Source organism: Cuculus canorus, chromosome 1 (genome assembly GCF_017976375.1).
Source record: "Cuculus canorus isolate bCucCan1 chromosome 1, bCucCan1.pri, whole genome shotgun sequence".
Taxonomy (NCBI): Eukaryota; Metazoa; Chordata; class Aves; order Cuculiformes; family Cuculidae; genus Cuculus; species Cuculus canorus.
Genome location: NC_071401.1, coordinates 116961746 through 116969863, shown reverse-complemented (window position 1 = coordinate 116969863; position 8118 = coordinate 116961746). Strand labels below are relative to the sequence as shown.

The 8118-nt window shown below is 40.5% G+C and overlaps 1 long non-coding RNA gene across 1 annotated transcript; it reads left to right on the top strand.

Moving 5' to 3' along the window:
* Positions 1-327: 327 nt before the first annotated feature.
* Positions 328-7040, top strand: LOC128853672 (uncharacterized). The gene is made up of 3 exons (XR_008452340.1): positions 328-860; positions 1984-2392; positions 3482-7040. It is a non-coding gene; the product is annotated as an uncharacterized LOC128853672 (long non-coding RNA).
* Positions 7041-8118: the final 1078 nt, after the last annotated feature.

Here is an 8118-nt window from a genome sequence, read left to right as displayed (position 1 = left end):
ATTCCTTGCTCTGGCCTCATTGTATGTGTGCAAGACAGTGTTTCTTCTGATAAAAAAAAAAAAAAAAAAAAAAATAAATCCAGCTATTTCAAGGATTTTGACCAGAGAATTTCAAAGTGTTTTCATCAGCTGATTTCCAAGCAGGTGTAAATATGAAGAACAGAAGGATGGAGTGATTTACATGATGCCATCCAGCAGCCCAACTGCGTAACTGGCTACAGACTCTGGCTTTTTTAGGAAAACAGAAGCAAAGATTCATCTATTCCCTGGCCCCGCCATGCAGGAGCAGGATTATTGAATAGCAAACTCCACTCACATAAGTACTTTTGAGTTGGCTTGAAACCAAACTGGATGCAGAAATTTTCATCCAAACTCAAAGGGTGATGATGGGAAATGAGAGAAAAAGAATCTCAAAGGGACTTAGTTAAATGCAAAGCTGAGATACTTTTCTATGCCTGTCAGTTTATTTTGCTCCAGGTCACTTTTTAGCTAGGTCAGTGGTTTGTGGGTATGTAGTCAAATGAACGGCAAATTTTTGCTCTGAATGCAATGCTTCAACAAAGCTCCATAGATTAACGCTGATATAAATCTCTTGGAAATTGCACTTTCTCTGCAGACCTAACAGAGGTTATGAACAGTACTTCAGAAATCAGCATTTAAATAACATTTCAAAACCACTAGAAACCTCATTATCCTGAATGTATAGTTTTAGCAGTCATACAAGAAGTGAAAACACTGTGAAACAAACATGCAACTTGTACCTGGGATTAAACAAGAGGACTGCCTAAATACTGTGTTGATAAACATCCAATTGGCCACTAGGTACCTTTGCATAAATGCGTTTGCTGAAACTTCATAAGGTAAGTGCAGTCCAGAGGTAATGTATCCATCTTGTTTTATGGGGATTTGTTTCTGAACTTGCCACAGATGATAAATACAGCCTTGAACAGTAAAAGTGAAGACATCTTGTGGTTACCCAGGTTTGTGTAGGAATGTAGAGCAAAACTGGTGACCATCATTAAATGGAGTTGCATTTTTCTACTTTATTTCTGGAAATGTAATTCTCAGTTCCTACAAGGTGGGAGCACATGCACTCATGCACATACACTTATATTGCTTTCTCAAATCCCTCCTGACCACAGATATGACAATCTACTGGAAAAACAATTTCTTTTATGCAAGTTTTAAATTACTACTGTCTGATGCCTGTTCCTCCTGAAGACAAGCAAAGTTTTAGGGACTGTAACCTGGCCTGGGGCAGGGAAGGGTCCTGTAGACTCTCATCCCTCTGAGCCCTGAAAATCCCTGTGTGGGGACACCCTCAGGCATACGATGGTAATGTGGCCATGTCCCTGGAGAGCCTCCACCCTCTTCTCCCTGTCTTCACCACATGACAGTGTTTAAACAGTGCACCTGCCGGCTATGAAACATGTTTCTGGAAACAGAGCATGTGCATTGCTGGACTTAATCAACATGCTTAGTGGTATGCACCCCTACATCTACCAGGTACAGATGTTTGCTAGATGTCACTGTGCAGGTAGTCATGTAGACAGGGTGCAAAGCGTGCCTCCATACCTCTCCTCAATAGAGCAATGTGGTCCTTTAAACCTGTGAAGGGATTGAGCTAAGGTGTAAAATGAGCTGAAGTTTGCATCCAGGCTGTTGAAGCATGGGCACACTTTCCCTTCTCCCATTGTGTCCTGGGCAGGTACCAAGGAGCTGATGCCTGGGGCGATCACCAAGGAGCAAGGGGGGATGCTTTTTGCAGTGCTCTCAGTCACTAAAGTACTTTAATTTCAAACACATTGGTCCTGGTGAGGCATGGATCCTTGCCAAGATGCAACTGCACCTGCCTCTGTGTGATCACATAGTCTGTGTTTTAGTGAGGGATCTCTTACCTGCCCTCCCTTTCAGAATGTCCTTTCAGAAGACATTTGCATATTTTTTAACTGTCAATTTCTCTGCTGTTTTCTTCCTTTTCAGGGCCAGATGGTGATCCATGACCTATCCCTTCTTACTTCCCTCAGTAACTCTGTGGCATCAGGGGATACAGCTTCTGTGAGAAGCTGTTCTCTAAAGTCAGTGAGCTTCTGCAGACCTGGCAAAAGTGTTTAAGTCTTTGTCACCATTTTTATTTCTTTACCCTCCCTCCTAGGCATTTCACTAATTCTTTGTTTTCCACATGTCCTTTACTAGCGATTTCTGTAGACGGCATTTTTTGGAGGGTTTTTTTGCCTTCTGTGTAAAGCGGCATGATTCACTTTGTAGCTCCTGCTTAGTGACCTCTCCTCATGTTCTCCCCTAATCAGACCCATCAGTGATTAGATGCTCAGCAGAGGTGATTGTGCAGCCTTTGACACTTTGCATCCCCTGCTGCCTGGATTTCAAAGAGGTAATCATTCTCAGAGACCTGCCACTGACCCTTTGCTCAAGCTTTTGTCATTCACCTTTTCCTGTCTCTTTTCTTAAAGAGCTTGAAGTATCTGGATTCTTCTGCTAGGGAAAAAAGGACACATGCACTGAAATCTTAATGATTTTACCATTCTTTCAGAGCACTTTCGCCTGAACTGATACCAGTTAGTACTTCTGCATCACATCTTTACCACCTTTTGGAGTGAAATCTTCAGCTCCTATTCAGACATTCCCTTTTTGTTCATTCAAAACCAAGGTGACAGTCTGTGAGATGTAGAGGTGGTTCAGTTCAAAACCAGTAGTTTTTAACTTAGTATGTACTGGCAGTGGCGAAAGGAGTGGACCTCATTGCTGAACCTCATTGCCAGGCAATGTGACTCATTCCTAAACCTTAGCAGAATTTTGAAAGGACTTGGGTGCAGACAATGAAGCTATTCACACAGCTGAAACAAACGCAAAACTGAGAGCCCTCAGCCAACCTCTGGTGTGAAGAAGATGAGCAGGAAGCTTTTTTTAATTCCACGGGACTTACTATATGGCTTCTTCAGCTGAAATGTCTGATGTTGACCATGAATACTTGAGTGCTGTTGGGAGTCAGTCTGGTTATCTTTTGCCATGGATTGCAAATAATATCCAGCCATAAAACCTGAGAAAACATTTTTGTACATTTTGCACATTTTATTTGAATTTTTACGAACAATAAAAAAGCATCTAAGACTAAGGAAACATATTAGTTCTATTTAGATTATTTAAATGGCTACACTTTCTCCCGAGAGTTAAAATTGTGCAGCAAAAATCCTAAAGGCTATATTAAATCAATTGCAAACACAGAGGAAATTGACTTTTAATAGTAGAAAAGCAAAAAGTTCTATAACTCCCCCAAAAGCCCCTTGATATGTCTTTGGTGAATCCGTCTGAGAAAAGAGCTGAAAATTGATTTCCAAAAGCATAATAATTTTTTTTTTCATTTTTCCTTCAATAAATGATACATTTGATATATTTCCTTAGGGTTTCACACTAAACAGATGAAGTAATGATGTTGTGATTTTTTTTTTTAAATGTCTTTTAGTAAAGCAATTTCTGGATTATCTCAAACACACTGACAACATAATCAGCAACAGCCTTCCAGGTGAAGAAACCTATGTGGAATATGTTAAATGATAAGTAAAACTTGGGCCATGAAAGGTATAAGAAAAGGAAATTCTGCTGCTTGAGTGACAACGTTGATGTTTACATTTTAAATCTAAGGCTGAGTGCCCTATTTTTAATTAATTTACCATCCTTCCCTAGCCCCCTCCTTCAAAATGTTTCACAAATTGTGGTACTTGTGCCTTCATTCATTATTTGTAATTGTGGTGGGAATCATTTATCTAAAAAACTACAGCTGCTGGATTTGCTATAAATCAAACACTATATGTGTTGGGTTTTTCCGCCTGGTCACCTGAGTTATGTGGTGCTATTCCTCTTCTTTAGTTGGATGAAAAACTTTATGAAGTGGGGACTAGTTAACTCTAAACTTCAGATAAATTGTCATGTTTGCAGTACAAATGTACGTAGATCAGAAGAACAGATGCAGGGCAGCAGTAAAAGTGCAGTAGTCTTTGTGTCTGCTCAATAAAATGCAGAGTGAGGATTGACTATTACATTTATATAGACATGATTTTATATTATCACTCCTTTACATACACTGAGACATTATTGCAACAAGACTGTCTATAATAGTTTAATCAGATGTGTATACAGAGAGTTCTAAACATTATGCACTGCTAGATAACTATATGCCTATTAATTAACTATTAATTAACCTCAGCCAAATTCTCTTGTTAAAAACTTTTCTGGTCCTACAGTGGCAACCTGGTACACACAGAACTGGGGCCATGGGACACTTTGGGGGCTGCTCAGCTGCTTCCATCGCGCTGTGCCACAACCTGTCTTGTTTGTTTGACAGCGAACCTCAGAGGAGAAAGCCATGCGCATCTGTACGGAGCAGCGGCAAATTTCGGCACAAGAGCTGAGTGGAGAATCATATTCATACCTCTGAAGCTGTAGAGGAGTGCTGTAATTGCTGTATCTCACGTTATTGCACAACATCTTGTTTGTATTCTTTAACCGTGTAGCATAAAAATGAATAGGTAGGAGAAGAGAGAGTAAGTGTATTGAACTATTTTCATGGAGTTTGAAGACTTGAAATACCATGCCTTTGTGCTTGCACATGGGCACAAATCCTGGTGTTGCCTCAGACTGAGCAGGAGGTGCAAGTGGAGCTGCGTAAGCCCAGTGGAAGGCAGAGCCCTCAGCTGGAAGTTGCTAAGCACTAGGTGGTTCAGGGACAGGCACATAGTACTGTATTGTAATGAAAGCTGGATAATACAATAATTTGAATTCAACAGAGTGCAGACGGAAATGTAGAGAAAATTAGAAAAATCATATAATCCTTTCCCCATACAAAGCTTGACTCAAGGTAGATTTGGTGGAGCCCCTCTAGTCAGCTTCAATTAATGGTTACTAGACAGCCCCCTACTTCTAAGTTGTCTAACTGTACACTATCTGAAGTCACAGAAAGAATATAAAACTACTGCTGTCTTTGAAGTTCACAGCCAGGGAATCATGGTTACTAAAGACTAATAATTATCTCAGCAGTCAAACTATGCTAGGCAAAACTCCAGTGCAAATGGCAGACGGCAAGTCTGATGTTATAATGCAACATTTCCTCAGAATAGTGTCTACACGAAGAACATAAACCATGTGCAAACTCTAATCTCATTGAAACAGCCTGCAGAAGTACATGTATAAATCAAGGGTTAAGTAGGAATGTGTTTTTCTGAAGAAAGTAGAGGTACTTTCAGTGTTTAATTAACAGAATACTAATTGGGTAAGGGGAAACATAGAGTATCTGTAAGAGATTGGTGGTGAAGCTTTTAGAGCCAAATATTTGACCTGTGGATAGAAATTATAAGTCAAGAGCAAACCCTAAATTTTAGAGTTGTTATGAATACAAATATGTTCAGAAATTCTAGATTCCTGAGAAATAATATGCTTGGACAAAACTAGGCTATTTTAGCCAAGAGTATGTGAATGCTTTGTACGGACTGACGTCCTTGCACTGACGTAGTTTTACACCTCATGGTCCTGTGAGCAATATTGTTGGTTTTTTTATATGTGGCTCTGATGCATCAGAGCTGAGAGCAGGGAGAGAAAGGATGTCAAAAGAATAAGTTTTTGCTCAAAGGCAGTCACATTCTAACATATTTGGGAAGGTCTTTATTCATAAGAAATGAGACCACACATTTCACTGTGGTTACCAGGAGTGTAATTTAAAAGTGTGCAGCCCTTGGGCACCACAGACAGGGGTGTGATAACTCTAAAGAGTCCAGCCCACAAAGAAGAAAAAAAACCAAAAATCTCTGAGTCTTAGTTCGTATTTGGCACTCTGCTCATGGGGCAATGCTCTTTGGCAATTAAGCCCACTCAGGGCAACAACGAAAGCGCTGCAGCGCCTTATGGTAGCACCAGGCTCTCCAAGCACTGTGTGTGTGCTGCTTTGAGCAAGCCCCATTTGGCATTGATAGCATCGGGCTGGTGGAGAGATTTTACAGTCTGAGAAGTCTGTCCTGCTGTATTGACAACCTTTGCCCAGTGGCCATATAACCCAGAATATCATGCCCCTTTTTTTGTGACTGGTGCAGAGGAAAACTGCCTTAGGCAGTCAAAGCAGCAGCCAGGCAGAGAAAAAGAAAGTCAGTGTCACAAGAGGTCTTCCAAAGCACTTGCAAAGTTAAATAAGCAGTAAATTATTCTACTCATGTGCAAAACTCATTTAGGTTATGGCTGGAAGCAAGGCTCTGTGAAGCACTTCCTTCAGTCTCCTCTTTTGTATGTACATTATTTTAAGGACTTGAAAGAGGCAAACTGATAAACATGGAACAGAAGTCCTCTGGATCTTTAAAACAGGAAAACAAACTATACATCATATCAGTCCTTCATCCTAAGATACTGACAGCAGGCTTGAGGTATGAGCAGTGTTGTGTGTCTGATATATACATATATTTTTTAATAAGAATATATATATCTTGTTTAAAAGTACATTCTTCAAAATTAATCTCCTAGCCTATAAATTAGTTTTGGACTGCATATATTTTATTTCTTGGTGTATGCCAGATACTTCTCTGGCATGCTGTGATTCGGTGTGCCTCCAACATCAGCACTGAGAAACTTCGTGACTGAGCCAATGCCTCTGAAATTAATTAGTCTTATTCAGTTGGCCTGAGGTGGTCTTGGCAGCAACATGTGTGCCGTGAAGGCCAGCAGACTGAGAAGCACTGGGCCATAGCCCACATTTACCCATCTGAGTTTCATCACTTCAGTCATGACAAAATCAGAATATATTGTTTTGTGTAATAATATATTGTTTCTTCTTCTACTAACAGTGACCGCATCTATTTTTTTTCCCCGTGTCGAAGTCATGACTTTCAGATTAAAATTGAACATGTTCTTCAAGCTACAATGAGTGGTCAGACCTGATTAATTGCATAGGGACCTTGTATACTTGATGAGTCTGAGGATCTTGGATTCATGCATTGTTTTGTGAGAGGCTGAAATTGATATTTAGCATATTATTGACCAAATTTTCTCTGGTGTGACTTGGGAAGAATTAGTGTTAGCATATCACTTAGAAGCTTTAAAGACATGAATAAATACCAGATTTTCCACAAGGCAATTAAACAAAGTGTGAAATTTGTTGGTGTTTGTGAGAGCTTAATTGTATGTTAGATTTGGTTATGATTGGGTGGATTGTGCATCTGTGCGTGTCTTGAAAATTCACTTATATTTTACTCCAGAGCGTATGATTTCTTTCATTTTTTCAGTAAAAATTATTATTTTTTTTTACTTGAGTAGGGCTCCAAGTTTGTTGAGAAGGCATATCACTTCACTCCAGAAATGACTATGATTTTCTTCAACTGCAGAGGAAAAAAATTAACCCCCAAAACAAGCAAAGCCAAGTACAATTGCATTTCTTCTAGATGTTGCAGGATGATATTTTAAGAAGGTACACAACCAGCCAGTTGTAATTGGAAAAACATCGTTTAACTCAATCAGATAACACGCTTTGTTACTGTGTCCTGCCTTCTGCAGCTGCAGGTGGTGGTGGGATGTTTACACCCGCAGAGTGCTGTGTTTTCAAGCATAGCATCTGAATGCTTCTTCAATGGGCTTGTCTGCCCTTAGAATGAAAGACATCTAAGCTGGCCATGGCTGCACTCCAGCTGGCTCTATTTGTTTCATACAGTGCTACAGCAAAGAAGATTCCCCAGAGTCCTGGGAACCATTGCATAGAGTCATCCAAGATGGTCTGCAGGCACCAGTCTGGAGACAGAGGTGGTTAGCCTGGCTGGGCATGAGCTGACTCCAAGAAAAGGTAGAGGAATACCACTGTGCTTTGCACCCCATCTCTCTCATTTCGGTTCAGCACTTAGTAACTTGGGCTGGCTTTCTCTGGAGCAGCTCCAATCAGGCAAGGCTTCCTGAAACCTCTTCCATGCCTTTAGAGAGTGGGCAGGCTGTTTTTGGGGCTGGACCTGCTCCATATAAGCATGGTATCAGGCATATGCTAATGAGCCCTGCTGGGCTTGCACAAGTCTGTCTCTGTGTGCATGGCATGGTCCATTGTCAAACAGAGGATGAAGGGAGGACTATGTTGGTATAATT